This window comes from Vombatus ursinus, unplaced genomic scaffold (genome assembly GCF_900497805.2).
Source record: "Vombatus ursinus unplaced genomic scaffold, bare-nosed wombat genome assembly UNPS02015406.1, whole genome shotgun sequence".
Classification (NCBI taxonomy): domain Eukaryota; kingdom Metazoa; phylum Chordata; class Mammalia; order Diprotodontia; family Vombatidae; genus Vombatus; species Vombatus ursinus.
In genome coordinates this window covers 3799193-3818981 of record NW_020955184.1, presented here as the reverse complement: position 1 = coordinate 3818981, position 19789 = coordinate 3799193, and the positions used below count along the sequence as shown (strand labels likewise).

The 19789-nt window shown below is 34.7% G+C and overlaps 1 protein-coding gene and 1 non-coding gene across 7 annotated transcripts in view; one reads left to right on the top strand and one right to left on the bottom strand.

Annotated features, from left to right (window-relative positions):
- Positions 1–19789, bottom strand: part of RALGAPA1 (Ral GTPase activating protein catalytic alpha subunit 1) — a 311896-nt gene that overhangs the window by 13489 nt on the left and 278618 nt on the right. The window lies entirely within an intron of this gene.
- On the top strand, positions 5535–5734 carry LOC114032211. Its single transcript, XR_003567815.1, has one exon. It is a non-coding gene; the product is annotated as a U2 spliceosomal RNA (small nuclear RNA).

The following is a 19789-nucleotide window of genomic DNA, read 5'->3' as shown; positions in this document are numbered from 1 at the left end:
GACATGGTATATTTGAAAAAGAATTCAAATGATTTCTGGTCAAACTGGACTTACCCACATTTTTAAATTAGCTTGAAATGATTAAATTTAGTTTGAAAAGTAGCATATTAAGTTTTATAATACTGCTTAAAATAGTATGTCCAAAAGTTTAACGTTTGCTTGTAAAGACTTATTGTGAAAAAATTTTTGCATACTTAAAAAAATGTGTTTTTCTGCCTCAATAACTTTTTATATTTTAAATGAAATTACTAATAACTGCAATCAGTTAAGATAAATGCACAACTAAATCTTTGTCAGGAAAATAGTTGATTACAACACTGAGACAATCAGAAATAACTGTAAAGTATACAGGATCCCTAAACACTGGCTAACAAAATATCTGCAGGGCACTGAAACTGACAGAAAAATACCATACTTCCCTTTCACCACATTCTCTTCCCTGATATTATTGACAAGAGACCAGTATCTTGAAGTGTTGCTTCTGAACAATCCACTCCAGGCTTCCTATTTCAGCAGGCCTGATTGTGCTGTTAGCACAGAAAGGGCAAGAAAGGGAGAGAATATTTCTGTTGTTCATGAAAGCAACTATGGAAATGGCTGTCAAAATGTAGAACAGCAGGCAGCACCATACAATTATCAGGAAAAACTAGCACGCTGATTTCATGTCGTATAGTTCCTGAACTGAGAAATCAGTTAACCTTTCTCCTACAACTCTTAAAAGTTGTCCTGCTGTACTACATGTATAAAGGCAGGCTTTACATAAGACATTTAAATAAGCAAAAAGGATAATAAAAATGTTCTGACTGGTTTGTCACAGTGAATTTTTCTCAAGAAAAATTAAAGCATTTTAATACTTTCTTTCCTTGCTGATTACCAATTAGATATTTTAAATTTTGGTGATCATGCTAACTTCTAGTAATGACCAAGAGTAAAAATTTTAATCTTGAAATTGAACTAGGAACTCAATGGAAAACGGTGTTAGCTATTTATGGAGGCTAATAACTTAAAAAAAAAGCAAAGGGTAAATACAAAAAGACTACATATTCATCTTGCACTTGACCTTAAGAAGTTCTGTCTTTTACCCTTCAAATGAGAAGTAAAGTGAAGCTGGTAAAATATATCATGTTATTTCATATCACATCACAAATATTAATTAGAATTTCTATTATTTTGAATTCTGACTATGAGGATTATGGAACTTCAAGAGAATCCTATTTTTGCAAGGGTTGTAAGTAGTAGTAGTAGTAGTAGTAGTAGTAGTAGTAGTAGTAGTAGTAATAGCACAAGGTACAGTATAAAATGCTTAATAATAAGGATTTTATGACTGGATGATATAATTAAACCTTAACATAGGAAAATAATATAACAGTTTAAAAAGTATGTGGTTAATAAATGGAAGAGGATGAAACTGATGGTTCAATCTAAATAATACTACATATCTCACAACTTGTTGGAAAGTACTTTTTTCACTGGGGGAGATTCACAGCTGCTGAATTTTCTGCAGTTAATAGAGTCCTTTGATTCACAGCAGTGCCCCTTGTACAAAAAATACTGGCCTTTGTGTATTACCAGAAACTAATTTTCTATTTGGCTGAAAAGGGAAAAATGGGGTTATTGCTTCTCCCTCCTACAGAGCTTTTCATTATGCCTGATGCACTCAACTTCTAAGCTCTTCTGAGAAAAAAAAAAATAACTGAAGAGGCAAGAGGTAGAAAAATGAGCTTGTTAGCACATTAGAAGTGAAGTATCTTGGTGGGCCCTAGAAATTCCCAGTGGTGTGTTAACTTATCACTCTATGCATGCTGGCACTGATAGTCTCCCAATTGATCACTCTCTTTTCGCACCAAAGGTGCTGCCAGGAAGCAAAGGCTGAAGGCTCACAGGAGAACAGTCTGCTATCAAAACAAGCTGTTTTTAAAAGTCTGCTTGAATGGGTAAAATGCTTCATGAAAAGTAGGGTGGAGACACCTACCTGCTTTTAAAATGCTCTACTTTCAGAAGGCTATAAATGAAACCTTTTAGTTTATCTTATTGTATTTAAAGCTTATACACAAATTAGGCAGAACTAAAGCAAGCCTCAATACATCTGAAGCAAGCATACCCCCAAATGAAAAACCTATCGCAATAAGAAAAGGAACAATCAAGTACGGCAGATGGAAGGCAATACACATTTTTATGACACAGAGGGAGAAGATCTGTGGAAAGCTTAAAGAAATGCCAAAGCTAGACTTAAAACATGGAAAACATTTTTGTTTTATATAAAATAACAGACAAATTCTTTCTGGTTGAAGCAAATTGTACTTTAAACATCACAAAAAAGTTCAGTTATAGCATGAATGCTGCCAAGTCTTAACTGCTTGAAAACAAAATAAATCATGTAGCACTCATCATATATACGTCACTTTTTGAAAGATAATTTTAAAACGAATTGTCAGTTTGAGAGGCAGTGTGATGTGGTGAACAAGGGAACCAGCCTCAACGCCAAGACGACATGAGCTGAAGTTCTGCCTCAGGCACATGCTGACTATGCAACGGTGGACAAGTGACTTAACTTTTTAGTGCTCCTGTAACTCTAAGACTACAAGTTGTGGAGAAGATGCAGACCTGCATTGGTAGATGGAGTTTCCTATTTGGGAGTTCCCTATTATCAATGACATCATAGGTCTAGTTCCTATCCTCATCCTAATAACAATAATAATAAATATTATTATTAGAGCTAGCATTTATATAGATTTTATTCCTAACTGTCAACTGAAATGTTTGCTGAATTGAACCCAAAGTCATGGAAACTTGTTAGCTAGCAAATGCTGCAAATAGCTAGTTGAAGAAAACCCTTGAACAGTAAATATCCACTCTATATTTTTTCCCTTTTAAATAATGAATTAAAGAGACACAGCTTTAGGCATTATAAACCATGCTCCAGAGCCCACAAACAAGTTGCTTTTTGTGGTGAGATGATGGTAAAAATCCCAGTGTTATTAGCATCTATAATTGTAACCATAATTCAAAGCAGTTAATTCCTACATCACCTAGACACTTATTCCTTAGAAAGGCTGCTCTCTAGGGAAGAGTTATTAGTACCTATAAATTGAATGGCACACACAAACTCAATGGCTAACAACAACAGGGAAACTTCAAGCTATATTCCTACTGTGAGTGGATGTTGCCATTGACATGGAAAAGTAAAGAAGTGTTTAAGGCTAAGTTGATAAAAGGCTAAGTTGATAAAAAGGTGAAAGGCAAACCAATCAATAGAAATTTAAGAAAATGTTCAAAGTTGCAATTTATGAATTTTTCTTCTGGGAAAGTTTTTGTTTTAAATCAAAAGCAATTCATGACAAAAGAAGATAATAAAAAAAACACTGGGTAAAAAGGTAAAGTCTTTTAGCTGGTAGGAATCTTTAATACTGAACTAGTCAATCAAAAGAAATAACAGGTGCTACAATCACAGCAATGCAATTATCCACTAATCCACCCCAGTTCTACTTTCAGAAAAAGCAGAAAAGTAGAAAACGGTACTACTATTCTAAAAATAAGGGGAGCAAACATCAGATTCTACAATAACACAAAACCAACAGCAATTTTAACCTGACCTGGATTCTACAAGTATCAATTTAGGATTAGACACATTATTAATAAACAGTTTGATTTTATGTTTTAATGTAACTATTTACAGCAATATCATTATGTAAACAATGCTGCTCTGGCAGTAAAGAAACTGACATTTAGCTTAATTTAAGTGCTAGTATGACTTTTCTGTACCACAGTTTACCTATATAATGCAGGTTGTATCTGTGTTAAAAATGGCATTTTTTTGACCTTTGGTTCAAGTATTTTCAAATAACAAATGTATACAAACAGGAGGGTGATTTTTATCATAACAATAAATGTATTTGTTTCCATTTGTAAGTACTGCTGATAGTTACATCTTTATATAGGTAGAGTTACTTTGAACTCCCCTTGCATGTGAAGTGGCACTATAAAACTCAAAAGGTTAACTAGCAGCACATATTTATCTAAGCTATCTATAATGATCACTTGACTAACATACTTCGTTAAATCCCAATATTCATACCAGGGTTGGTGTCATTTAAAGAGATGGAATCCCTTTATTCTCTTCACCAATTATTTCCTAGATTAGTGCAATAGTACCTATGACCTATGGCAGCCTGAGGTCTGAAAAGTCATCTTTACCTATATGGATTAAATCTAGTGAATTTTACTATCTGGCATGGTCAGTGGGTTGTGAAAACTTTCAAAAGCACATGGGCTTTTAAATTAAATTAAACATTTGAAATCTGAAAACATGTGGTCAGATTTTATTTTGAGGACTATAGGTAGCATGTGGACAAAAAGAACTGACAGATATAATGCTTGTGAAATGAATATTAATATTCTAAAGAGTAATTTTTAAAAATCCTGGTGCCAATGATTTCTACCCCATGGGAATGTACTTCTACAACAATGCTGACGCTATTTTATATTTTTTTAGGCCAGTGTTACTGACTCTGAAGTACTTGCAACAATCCTGTGATGCACATCAGGTATTATTATTGCCATTTTATATATATTAGGAAATAAACTCAGAGGACTTAAGCAAATTTCCAATAAGTGAAGGATTAAACTCAAGTTTTTACCTCTAAGGTGTGACTCAGTAGAAAGAGTGCCGGGGAAGACCTGAATTCAAATTTGGCCCTAGACACTAGCTGCCTGACCCTGGGCAAATCAACCTGTTTGCTTATTTCACTGGAGGAGGCAGTGGCAAACCACTCTAGTGTCCGCGCCAAGAAAACCCCATACAGTACTGTCCAGGGGGTAACAAAGAGTCAGACATGACTAACCAACAACTTCACCTCCTTGTTTAGTGTTCTTCTTGTTATACCAAACTGACTTTTTCATGCTCAAATAGTTCTGTGAATCTATGATCACACTGATACGTGGGTATTCCCACCAATGACGCAGATCACAACTTAACTGTGACTACTCATCCTATGTTATTTTTGTTTAGGCTCCCCTATAAATTCAACACAGGAAACCAGCACAATAACTTAAAAAAAAAAAAAAACTGGCTACAAGCAAAACAGATGGTTTCACTTAATCCATTTGAAGGTAGAAGGGGCCTTAGAGATGATCTAGCCTCATCTTACTTTATATAGAAACTGAAGCATAGTGGTAAGTATACTTGGTTATTTTGCTTCATGCCACAGTTTGTAGTTTGGGCACTCCAGGACTTACATACACTTTTGCTTTATGTACAAATTCTCAATAAAGTATCCTGAATAAATAGAAGTTAAGATATATTATTAGGATACATTTCAAATAGGTGATAGAGACTGACCTCTGGTTTTACTGATAGAGGGAACTCCTAGAAGAGGAAACTCAACTCTACCAAAGCATATTATGACCTTCTCTGCGACATACAACATCTTAAAAAGTGACTAGGGCATAGAGAAGGTAAGTAGCTTACCCTGTGTCACACAGCCTTTCACACTGGGCAGACCTGCCATAAACTTAATTGTGTGGCTAAATTTATAATAACATTTTGCATTGTACCAGGCAGTGATCGAATAAAGTCAAATTATCTGTTCTTAACAGTTTGATATCTGATGATCTTTACTGGAATGTAAAATATTAAATTAATTTTTGGAACAGAGAATTGGAAGAGGAACTTGCTCCATCCATTCTATGCATTATCTTGGTACAGCAGTAAGTTATCAATAACAGTTCAGAGATGTAATTATTTTTACTTTCTTGAATGTAGGTTTTAATGTTACATTTTCTTTCTTTTTTTCTTTTTTGGTAAGGCAATTGGGGTTAAGTGACTTGCCCAGGGTCACACAGCTAGTAAGTGTCAAGTGTCTGGTCTGAGGCCACATTTGAACTCAGGTCCTCCTGACTCCAGGGCTGGTGCTCTACCCACTGTGCCACCTAGCTGCCCTTAAACGTATGGTCCTTGAATTTAAAAAAAGCAAAAATAATAGTTAACATTTACACATCACTTTAAGATTTACTAAATACATACATTATCTCATTTGATTTGAACCTCTCAACAACCGTGTAAGGTAGGTGCTATAATTAATGTTATTTTACAAATGAAGAAACTGAGGCTGATGGAAGTTAAGTGACTTGTCCAGGATCCCACAGCTAGTAAATGTCTGAGGCAATATTCAAACACAGGTCTTTCAGATTCTTAGTTCAACATTCTCTTCACTACACCACTTAGTTTCCTCCTGAAATTCGTATATCATCAAAATCCTAGAGAAAGGGACCTGAGAGGATACGATGCTTACCTGAAGCATGACTCTTTACCACAATATTGTCAAAAAGAAGTTATCACGAAGTTAGGGCTAATTTTGAAATTTCTGTAATTAGGTTAGTACTGTTTCTCCCGAATAATCTTTTATCCTTTACTAGTACGCACTGTATCTTCCCTACTTACCATAGAAATTTCTGACTTAGAAATTACAAACACATACACACATACACACAAATATAAATAAAATATTGTATCTCTAAGGGGAGACTTGATTGCCAAAGGCAAAATACCACCTATAAGGTAAATCCATTAATAAGTAACTCACTAAGTTTTAAAATTAAGTTAAGCTTTAAAATTCTGAGTAGATCATCATAATTAGTAAACCATGAAGATTCAGCATAACTGAATATAGTTTAGGAACTCACATGGGGAAACATTAGCTGTATACCTTTAATCTAACCCTTCCTCCTCCCTTCCCTGCCAAAAGCAATTTACTCCTTCCCAAACCAAGGCTGGAGTTGGTTTCAGTACAGTTTAGTTCTGGGGAAGTTATGTGTCTCACTGCTATCCAACCAATTTATAAAATAAGTATTTTATTAAGTGTCTACTATGTGCTAGGCACTGTGCTTAGTGCTGGGGATACAAAGACAAAAAAAAAATGAAACCGTCTCTGTTCTCAAGGAGCTCAGTTCTCTTAGTGGAAATAACACTTACATACATATGGAAATATGTAGAATATATGCAGAAAAATACAAAATATTATTTTCTTGAGCCCACATAAGGATTTCTTTTTTATGGTCTTTGCAAAGTCAATAAAGTCCTATGTCTAGGGGAGGAAAGGCCAGGTTAAGAGAAAATAAAACGATCAATCAACTGAAAAGCATTTCAGTGCTTACTTTGTGCAAAGTCCTGTGATAAGTACTGGGGATACAGAGAAAGACAGAAACAGTCCCCGCCCTCATGGGGCTCATATTCTAAAAGGGATGAGAGAGAGACAACATGTAAATAATGAAGTACACCAGAGTAGATGGGAGGGAATTTCAGAGTGAAAGCCACCCAATGGAGGGGATCAGAGAAGTCTCCTGAAGAAGGTGGGATTCGAGCTGAGACTTGAAAGGAGGAAATTAAGAGGTGAATAAGGGTGGCATACCAGGAATGGGAGATAGCCAGTAGAAAGGCATGGGGACCAGTCATTTGGGAGGAACAGTAAGTAGCCCAGTTCACATCAAAGAATGTGTGGTGGAGACTATAGTAAGAAGCCTGGAAAGGTAGGAAGGGGTCAGGTTATGAAGTGATGTAGATACTAAATAGAGGACTATTTATTTGACCACAGAGGCACTATTTTCCTAAACAGAAATACCAAAACAACTACCTAAAATCTGTGTTTAAAAAAAGATGGCTGGTGATGGCCCATCACAAATTTTTGTTAATGTGTTGCTTTTCCTTTGAAATCAGAACTCTCCCCTTATATATAATATATATAAGATATAATGTGTGTGTGTGTATATATATATATATATATATGTATATATATAAAATGTGCTGCTTTTCCTTAGAGAAATGTTTCAAAGGCTTGTAACACAATTTGATTTTAAATTACTTATATAAATATATAACTATATAAATAAGTACATTAAATCACTGATATAAATTCTGTTTTGGAATGCATGTAACTTCCTAACAAAAAACTTCCAAATACTGTTCTCTACACAGACATGACTGATCCTACCTATCTAAAAAGTTGATAGGGTAGGAGAAGGAAGAATCTCTGAAAAAAAGACAAAAGACAAAAATAAGATGAAAGTACATTTCAAAATCACTTTTGGCAGATGTTTTTGCTTTGAATTTTTACACAAAGGCTTTAAACATTATGGGAATGGAAGGAAAAGTACATGGGAATTACATTGATAAATGATTAAACTGAAAACAAAAACACTGAGGTAACAATTTTATAAGAACAGCTAAAGACAAGGAGTAGAGTTTTAATAATATTTAAAACAGTTTGAAAGGAGTAGTAGGTATCCTCAAACATTATTTCTAAGAAACATTCTCAGGTTTTGACAAAAAGAATCAAGATGTTTAATGAGCGAAGCCTTTGGCAGTCAAATAGACACGATCTCTGAAACTGTAGGATATAATGAGTAAAAAATAAATTGGAGATCAAAAAGTAGAGTCACACAATTCAATGAACAAATAGAAACATGAATCCTCTTTGTCATTAACACTGTGTGCTTTATATACTACTACTACTATTATGGCTGCCACTGCAATTAAAAGGCCTCCATACAAAAAAAGTTTGCTCCTCTCCTATTTTTTAAGTGGTCATGGGAATAAGACATTTCATAGTATCAGGTATCTAGAGCAGGGGTTCTTAATCTGAGGTCCATGAATTAAAAAAAAATTTTTGGTAACTTTATTTCATCAAAATTGGGTTTCTTTATAATACTATGTATTCTATTTTATGCATTTAAAAACTTTACTCTGAGAAGGGCTCTGCAGACTTCACTAGACTGCCAAAGGGGTTCCCAACACAAAAAAAGATTAAGAACTCATCTACAGCTGAGTAACCTCAAAGGCCATCTAGTCCAACCCCTTCCTTTTTGTTCTTTTGCTTTTTGGTGAGGCAGTCGGGGTTAAGTGACTCGCCCAAGGTCACACAGCTAGTAAGTGTCAAGTGTCTGAGGCCAAATTTGAATTCAGGTCCTCCTGACTTCAAGGCCAGGGCTCTATCCACTGCGCCACCTAGCTGCCCCTCCTTCCTTTTACAGATGAGGAAACTGAAAATGGGGAAAGTTATGTGATTTGACCAACACCCATAGAGTAGTAAGGGGTCAAAGAGCAGTTTTTAATCCAGGTTTTTTAAAATTCCAGAGTCACTGTACTTTTTACTGTGACATGCTGCTTCACTTTTAGAAGTGAATGAGAAAGAAGTAGACAGGCAAAACGTACTGATATTAATTTTCTATCATCTGCATAAGGCTTTTGCTTCCAAATGTTTTTCAAAATGGATGCAACATCCACAGCATTAACTATCTCTCTCCAATTTCCTCAAATAGGTTTTTCATTTGAAGAAAGAAAATATGAGTATTTAACATGTTATTTATGTTGGTAGTTATGATCTATTTTGTTTTATTTTTCTATTTTTGGCCTTCAAAAACTAAAAAAATTTTATTGATGCTTTTTAATTTTTGATATAACTATCACTTCCTGACTACACCCAGCCTAAAAGAACTACTTGGTAAAAATTAGGACAATCAAACAAAACAAATCAAGACTTTGGCCATGTCTGATAATGTATGCCTCATTCCACACCTTAATCCACCACTTTTCTACCACTGAGTTGGAGGCATTTATCACCACCAGTCCTCTTCAGCCACAAATGAACACTACATGATCAGAATTCTTAAGTCTTTCAATGTTGTTTTCCTTTATATTATTGTGGATATTGTTATACTCTTAACTATCAAGTTCTATAATACCATTCCTCAAATATGCAAGGTTTGATCTTAATGATTTATAGAATGAATCCTGATGACAGTTCTGTGGCACACAAGATAATGAATATTCTTTCTAGTACATATAAATACATTTATATTAATCAAATGAGATACGCATATTTAGGAAACAACTTTTAGCATTAAATTAAACTTTATAGTGAGATTACCATATTTGACATTAAAAAATATTACTGAACTGCTGACTCAGCCTAATCTCTGAATGCCCCACTAATAAATGCAGATTTCCATGTTCTAATGTTACTTTCAATTTGATTTTTGATTTGTAACATAAGAATTAGAACAAGTATGGGTACAGATATGGGAAAAAAAGGGAACTAGACACTTGAGTTGACTCAAGAATGGCCAAAATATTAACATTATGTGTTAGTTTAGATCCTGGAATATCATATCCCTAGTTAAAAATCCTTATTATATGATTATTTTTATTTATATGCTAATAGGTGATTATTTTTGTAAAGTGAACATTTTACATTTGGAGTAAATTGATTTTTTTAAAAAGCCTTGAAGTTTTTATAAGAATTATGTGATGACAGCATTATTCAAGAGGCTTGGAAAACAAAGAAAAATAAGAGTTATACATATATACATACAGAGGGTTCCAAAAGTCTTACTTCATTAAAGCTTAAACTGTGTGTGTGTGTATTCTAGATCTACTGTACTATAAGCCAGTATTGCAGATAAGTGTATTTCTCTGAAATAGAGACTCAATAGGTACCAGATGGATTAAAGGGTACTTCTGATTTACTGGATTAAAATAACACCAATATTTTATTCATAAGGAACCAGGAAAAACAATAACTACTTTTTACAGAAGCTAATTTCTCATCGAGATCTAGAAAGACAAACATGTTTTCTCACGTGGGTAACCATACATATAATTCGCTGAACAAAGAGAAAGATGAATCCTCTCTGTCATTAATACTGTATGTTTATATGCTACTGCTACTACCACTACTGCCACTGCCCCTGCCACTGTTACTGGTATTGCAGCTGTTGCTGCCGCCGCTGCTGCTGCTATTAAAGGACTGGTTACTGGATAAATGATTCATCATTTTCCATAACTTTAAAATATCCTGTCATTATGAAATTCTTCAGAATTTGACAAAATCTATCATTAAGGAAAAGCTGTAATTTATCAGGGAAAACAAAGCTGGGCTTGAATCTATCCCTTTAACCATACTGCAAAATCTATATTGTTTATACTGCATCTCAATTAAGAGACAGGCAGGACACCTGGTACTTTAAGTCCCATGGATTGCCAGATGACTCAAAATCCAAAAACAGGTGCTAAGGCAGTGAGAGTGTAGCTCCATTAATACAAGCTGAAGTTGTATAAAATTCTGACTTAACTGTTTATAAATCGCTCAATTATTAAATGAAAATTTTAAGTAAATTAAGCATTCCTTTTTTTTTTTTTACTGCGGTTAATGTTAATTTTAAAAGATTAACCTTAATATTTAGGATTTGAAATCAAGCCTAAAGATTCTGAGAAGCCTTGCTGCTTTTATGAATACTTTAACAATTCCTGAAAAATTAAAATAACTGTAATTATTAAAAATACGCATAAACTTTCATAGGAGAGGTAAAGAAATAACACAACCAGAAGAAAAAACTAATTGGGATTTCAACTAATTTGTGGTAAAAACAAAACCCTGCACTCTAATTTGACAATATCTGTTTTAAAAGCTATTCCTGAAATTTGCATTGTTGAAGTGACAGCATAATTGTAAGAGGACTGAATAAATTCTTTTATAAACATTGATAGCAAAATTTTTCTTAAATGATAAAACATCTTATGTAATGAAAAAATATAATATTGTATTTCTTTTAGTAACAATTTCAAAGATCTAAAGTTGAAGAAACTAAATCTATTGGGATTTAATATTAAAATTCAAAATCCTGTCAGAAGACTGCAAATAGGAAAAATAAAATTTACAGTATACAATTACTTAAGAGCTATCACTAACCTAATTGTGCACTAATTTGATTAAGATTGTTTTAATACTATAATTATCAGGAAACAAAAAAAGTGATTTTATTACCAAGAGTAAGCAGTAACAAAGTACAGCAAACTGTCATTTAAGACAGTGTCATAGTATCTAAGATAAGCAGCACACTGCCTTAAACTAATGCACTATATGCCTCCAGGGAATGATAGACTTAGAGATTGGCCTTTAACATCAAAATCTATCCATTAATCTTGACTTAAATATAATCTACTATTCTGTAGCAAGAGGAAGAATGGTCATTTAATGAATTACTATTTCTGAAATGTAGTTGTGAGGCACATTTACTAAATCATTTAAAAGGAGATATAATACCAGTAATTTTAATAAAACCAAAGATTACTAAATATTACGCAAGTATCTGTTTACCACAGATTCCTCTTCTTCTTCCTTTACCCCTCCTCCCTCAGTTTGGAAAAATCAAAAAGTTTCCTTTAAAAATCCCTCCCAGCTCTTTTATCATGACACACATTAATCAACTACTTAGCCCAACTTAAAAATCCTCTATGTAAATATCTACAGTAAGACTGCAGGGCCAGACTCCCTGGGGATATAGAATATGTCACCATTAAAAAAAAAAAACCACCAAAAAAACCTACAATATAGCACTGGTTCTCAGTGAGAGACAGACCAATACTCAACTCTGCTGATTAAATTGACCAAGAGGAAAACAAAGGCCCAGTAGCAGCATTTATACAGACGTTGTGGGCATGCATTGCTTTAGGAATGGAAAAAAAGGTAGACAAGACACAAAATCGAATATGCTCAGATTCATTGTCATTTAGAGTAAAATCTATTGTTTAATAGTTATGAGATGCTAATGGGTTTATCTTTAAAATATTATATTTACTAATATTAATAATTTATTATGCTCAAAATTAATTTATTCTCCATATTTTAATATAGTTTTGTGTATAAGACTTTCATTTTTAAGAGTAAAGGAAACATAGCTCTAGATTAAATATATATATATGTATATATGGAAGAGCCCTAAATTAAAATCTCTATCCTCTTTGAACTTCATGTACGATTTAAAAAATGAATGAAATACTAACACAAAGGTTCTACAAGTGGTTGTTTAATTATACTAAGTTACTTCCATTTTCAATGAATAAAATTTAAATGAAAGTAAAAACTCTTCTTAGACAAATAAACAAATGTAGACACATCAGTTCCAATATCTATTTTTGCCCCCTTTTCTATTTTGAGCTGCAATTAGTAAAGCAGCCCCATCCTTCCTCCTCCCCAGCGCTCTCAAGCTGTTCAGAGCAGTTTGCAACACTACAATGGCACTATTGTGAATGCTGTTTGGGCTTCCTTCCCACAGAGAGTTAAATGGGCAGTTCCTGCTGCCCATGATTGGTGTCCAGTGAAATAATGCTCAAGAACCATGTTTTGTCAACTCCACGCCAAAGAAGTAAAGCCAGGGAACCCAAGCTTTCATATCATATTGGACCATATGCCAACCCTGATGGCACCAAAAGGTTTATCATTAAGAATCAGGATTCATCATGTCCCTTGTGAAATTTCACTTCACATACCTTATGTGAAATGCAAGGCTTCCCTGAAAACTGAACCTTCTTCACAATTGGCATGAACAGATGGGTGGTAACATTGGTTTGGCAAGCAGAAGTTAGGATTCTAATAGTATTCTAGTGCTTAAGAAGAGAAGCTTTTGGGAAGAAGTGAGAAGATTTGTGACCCATAACAATTCTATTTTTATTGTTCAGCTATTAAAAATTTAATATCAAAAGCCTCATTGTTTAAGCAGTGTGAAAAGAAAAAAAAATCATCTTGGATTAAAACTCACAATTTTTAGGCTGAACATTATAAGCAACTTAATTTGTTTTACTTTCTATGAATTTTATTTTCATGAGTCTAAATCAGTTCCTCAAATAGCACCTTCAAATTCTATTTTTATTCCATTTTTTTCTCATAAAAAAACTCAAAGCAAGTTGCAAAAGAGATGTTTCACTATCTTAATGTACATATTAACTTAACCCTATTGGAGGTAACAAATAATATGGGCAGAAATTTCTGATCCTATTTTTACTTATAAATAAAAGGGCACTAATGTATTGGTTTCGATTTAAAAACCACTGCTTTATCACAGTAAATAAACTACATTTTATCAATTTTGGAATTCTTTATCACCCTGCGGGTTCATTATGATACATCCAACTGTCTAGATTGACATATGTGGAACCATACTGTCAAACTGTATTTGACCTAAGAATACAATTTTTCCTCTGGAGTCATTGCTTTTTATCTTCTTTGGTATTTTTTAATATGGGGTTCATGACTATCAATATTTCAAAGAGGAGGGTTAGCTACTTATTTTCATCTCCTGGCTTCCCTGGATTTCTTCAGGTCCTTTCCTGAAATTATCTACAATTTATCTCGTAGTCAGTCAACTAGCATTTATTAACTGCTGACATTGTGCCAAGGACTGTGCTAAGCCCTAGAGATAGAAAGATTAAAAAACAAAAAACCCAAAACAGTCCCTGCTTTCAAGGAACTCATCATATGGTGGAGACAATATGCAAACAACCATATACAAACAAGGTTAACTGGAGGTGATCTCAGAGGAAAGACACTAAGATTAAGAAGGACTAGGAAGGGCTTCTTGTATAAGGAGGAACTTTAGCTGAGATTTGAACGAAGTCAGGGAAGCCAAGAAGTGGAGATGAGGAGGGAGAGCATTCCTGGTATGGAGAAAAGCCAGTGAAAATGTGTGGTGCTGAGAGACAGTGTTGTGTTTGAGGAACTGCAAGGAGGTCAGAAGTCTTGCTGGATTACAGAGCAGATGGAGGCAAGTAAGGTTTAAGACTGGAAAGGGAGGAAAGGGGCCAGGTTATGAAGAGCTTTGAATACCTGAAGTTTACTGAATAGGGAGCTGACCTGATCAGAACTGCAATCTGGGAAGACAATTTTTTTTTTGGCAACGCAGTTGGAGTTAAGTGACTTGCCCAGAACCATACAGTTAGTCCGTGTTATGTGTCTGAGGCCATATTTGAACTCCGGTCCTCCTGACTCCAAGGCTGGTGCTCTATCCACTGTGCCACCTAGCTGCCCCTAGGAAGATAATTTGATAGCTGAATGGAGGATTGAGTGGGAACGACTTGAAGAACTGAGATCAACCAGCAGACTATTGCAACAATCCAGATGAGATACGATGAGAGTGAGGTCAGAGGAGAGAAGAGGGGTACATATGAGATGTTATGATACAACTTGACCAACTGATTGGATAATGGGGGTGGAGAGTAAGGTGTCCAGGATGATAGTTAGACTGTGAGCTCTTTGAGAGCAGGGACTGTCCTTTGCCCTTCTTTGTATCCTCAGAACTTAGCTACCTCTGATACATACTACATATGTGATCATGATCAAGTCACTTTACTCCTCAGTGTTTCAGCAATTCTCTAAAACTATAAAGAGAAGTCAATCTGCACTGAGGGAGGGTGTTCCCCTCACTGATGCCCCCTTAAAAATTCTTTTTGCAAACTTTGTCTTTTTTAATAGAGGATAAGTAGAAAAAATAACTTGGTGGTGCAGAAAGTCTTTTTTACATCCAGTCAGTTTCCCATTTGGTTGAGTAAAAACCTTTAGAAACCCTAAAAAGGCAGTGTGTTTAACTCTGTGAATGGTGAAGCACAGAAGTCAGAAAACTGGTGCATTCCTGCACTCTCCACCAAGAAATAAGAGCCCCTGTTTTTTTTTTTTTTTTAAATAGTGCATGCATAAATGTCAGCAGCATCCTAAGTTGGATCTCTGAAAATATTTCTACATAGAAAGATAATTATATACACAAGTTGGGTTCTCTACATTGTTGGGTTTCTATCGAATGGCTTAGTAGTCTAATAGCTATAACAGGCAAAAAGTTATTTCAAGGTCCAGATTTTGCCGAGTAAACTTTTGGAATGTAATTCTTTCTTAAGTTGGGAACTATTTGTACTTATAGTAAATATGTAATATTTACATAAAACATATGGCCTCAAATAAATTTTCCTGTAAGATGAAATAGCAGTAATATTGACAAATCTTGTTAAGAAGGTTTCAAATCTGTGTTATAATTAATGGCAAAATGTATCAGCAGTGCCAATAAGTTTTGTTTTAATTTGGTGTGCATATTTTGGTCTATCTGGACAGCAGAATCAGTCAACAAAAATATTTATTAAGTGCCTACTTTCCAGAACTGTGCTAGGCACTAGAGACATGACAAAAACAAACAGAATTTGCCTTCAAGAAGCTTACATTCTTAAGAGACATGTACATAAATATGTAAATATAAAATGAACACAAGGTAAAATTTATGGGGGAAAGGATCTAGCAGTTGGAGGATCAAGAAAGGTTTCATGTAGAAGGTGTTACCTGGGCAGAATTTCAAAGGAATCAAGAAATTCAAAGAGATGGAGGTGATGAGAGAGTACACTATAAGTATGGGGGGCAATGGTGGTGCAAAAGGGTAGAGACAGAAGATGGACTGCTTTGAGTGAGGAACAGTAAGTGTCTGAGTCTTATTTAGAAAAAGAAAATAATTTTAATAAGGTTGAGAAAGCCTTTAAAAATCAGACAGAAGAGCTTGTAAAATTGATCCTAGAAGCTACAGACAGCCACTGGATTTTACTTAATATGGGAGAGATGAACACTCTAAGACAATCACTTTGATTTGCAGGGATGACTAATTTTAATTGGATATTTTAAGAACTTAGCATTGAGTTCTGATAGATAAATTAAAAAATCAAAAAAAACCAAACCAGAATTCAGGCATTTAAGAATAAGCATCAAGTCTAAAAGTAAGTTAAAAGAAAAATATTAATATTGATATTGGTAGAAAAGCCACAATCTTAAACTTGGGGCACAAATACCTAATCTCATAGGCCTTTGTATATAAACAGATAGTTACATATGTAAAAATTTTCATATTTAGAGAAAAGGGCAAACTAACAAAAAATTTAACAGTTCAAAAATATTAAAAATGGTATTTTTATGCTAGCTTTAAATTTATACCTACTTATTTCATAAATCACGACTGACATTTCATATAATAAAAACAAAATTTTAAGTAGAAATTTAGGTTTATCAGTAATTTCTAGTGGCTAAAATCAAAGGCATTTAAAATGATGATGACATTTTTTCATTGTAAAAAATTCTTTCAACAGGTAACTAGTAAATGATGGTTGAAATCAAGTCTGCAATACCTTCTAGATCCAAACCTTAGACCACCGCCTCTTCTTCCCAGTGTTGCATTTCAACTCAAATTGCATGATCAACCCAAAAAATTGGGATCAAGGGACAATAAAGCACTATAAAATACTTAACCTGACAAAACAAGAAATTGCAAGAAAATATATTTCAAATACAAGTGAGGCAAGACAAGACAAGTGAAGAGGAGGTATCAAAACTTGAAAGAGTCGTCAATACTGACAGATTACTGTAATTTTGGCTGTCAGGATGATCGATTTGAGCTGCATATGCCGATCAATACTGTCCTCATTTAGCGAACAACATTAGGTACGTAGTTACAGAAGATGTTCCTAGGGTAAAATTCAAACTGTACTTAATGAACATAAATGGCAAAATTTATGCTGTGGAATTTTAGTTGGCATTTTTATAGGGCATAAAATAATTGACCCAACAGGATACATTTTTAATTGAATTTTTTAGGTAGTCCTTTTTAGAAATAATTTTGTTCCAAGGATTAAAATATTAGCTGTTATAATTTTTTCAAAGCTAGCACTGTATTAATTTCTAGTGTATTTTGTGGCAAAACTGCTGTTTTGTGTGTTTGCTTCAGAATATATGGTTTGTCACTAATAGAATTTTTCCTGTCATCTTACTAGCTTTGTAAGCTTAACAATCAGATTTAATAAAGTGTGTTTATTACTTTTATACTATATTATTCTTATAGTATAGTATCCTTATAGATATTTAACATATATCTTAAATCTGATTTATGGCCACAGCATTTTAAATTTTTTAAAAATTTATTTATTTTTAGTTTTCAACATTCACTTCCACAAGATTTTGAGTTCCAAATTTTCTCCCCATTCTTCCCCTCCCCCCATGACGGCCTGCATTGATTCCCCCTTCACCCAATCTGTTCTCCCTTCTATTGCCACCTCTCTTATCCCCTTCCCCTTCTAGTTTCCTGTAGGGTAAGATAGATTTCTACACCCCTTTGCCTGCGTATCTTATTTCCCAGTTGCATGCAGAAACAATTCTAACATTCATTTCTAAAACTTTGAGTTCCAAATTCTCTCTCCTCCTCCCTCCCCACCCACCTTCACTGAGAAGGCAAATAATTTGACATAGGCCATACACATGTGGTTATGCAAAACACTTCCATAATAGTCATGCTGTAAAAGATATATAATTCTATTTCTCTCCATCCTATCCCTATGAGTGACCACAAGCACTCTTTTCTGCTCTGGAGATGAGGAAGGTTCCCTCTCCATCATGGCCACAAGCAGTGCTCCTCTTTGCTCCAGGACTTCCACCGAGAACTAGACCCACCTCCAAGCACAGGTAAAGCAAGAGAATCCTGCCTCTCAGCCAGCAAAGAGCTGCAATCCCCCTCTGATCAGCCACCAGATCCCCTCACTGGCCAAAAGTTCTGGAAGCAACCACAGCTGTGGCCACCGCCTCGAGGCTGCGCTTGGGCCAGGGCTGGACCTCTCTTACCCAGGCCTGACAGACCTTTCCCTTTTCCCACTGACTTTCTAAGTTGTCTTTGGCATTTGTGGGTTGAGAAGTCTGGAAACTGCCACAGCTCCCCTTGTTTCAGTCTCCTCAGGCCTGCTCCTGGTTTGCTGGGCCCTGGTTTTTGCCTGCACAGCCCACAGTGGGCTGTGCTTCTCTCCCAGCCTGGCACAACATACCTTTCCTGTTGACTATTCAAGGTTGTCTTGGGCTGGAAATTCGTTTCATTCTGTCTTTTTGTGGGTTCTACTGCTCTAGAATTTGCTTAGAGCCACTTTTTACAGGTATTTGGTGGGGTTTGGGGGAAAGTTCAAGTGAGTCCCTGCTTTTACTCCACCATTTTGGTTCCGCCCCAGTATTTTTAAATTTTAAATATTTATCTTCAACTTATTATACATTGTAAGCTTAGATTTTTTTCTGAAATATTGAGAAACCTAAGTTGACTAAAAATCGTATCTTTTTTTAGTTTTTCAGTTAGTCATCTTTCTGAAAGATGTTTACATGTTTGTTAACTAAGCTCCTAAGAGGTTAGGCTATTTAAACTATATTCTTTAGCCCCTACACAAAGCACAGTGCCTTATAACCCAAAAATGTGCAAAAAATGATGTGTGACTATAGAAAGGGATTTCCTCTTTTAGGGCTGTAACAACAAAAGAACACCAAACCGCTAATTCTCTGTTATGAAAATAACTGCATTGTTAAATTATAAATAGAATAACAAAGAGATCAAACACAATGAGAGGGTTGTGGTAAAGTAGAAAAATCACTGCCAGTGGGAGGACCTGGATTCAAATCCCACCGCTGACTCTTACTATCCTTGTGACCTTGGGCAAGTTGTGTAACCTCTGGGGCAGGCTTCAGTTTCCTCATATATAAAATGCTAGATGACTTTTGAGGTTCCCTGAAATTTTAAATCTATGATCCTATATGTCCTGATCATAAGATATAAAACTATGGTTAATATTAGACTAAGGATCCTAAGTTCTAGATTATTATTAAGATATTTAATAAAATATATATAATAAGCCATCTCCAAAAACTATTAAGTGCTTAAAATTTGTTCACATCTTTTAAAGAAAACCATGCAGTACCCCACTGATAATTCACAACTGTATGTTTGAATAGTATGTATAAGAGATTATTCACGGTAATATAAAAAATTCACAAAATCACACACCAGATGACTAGACTATATTAGAATATGATGCTGAACAGTTCCCAAATTACAAATAATTTCTTCCTGAAACCTCTTTCATTCTCTTCCTGTGAAGTCCTGAATGTGAACTATCACTTCTCTTGATCAACTAAAT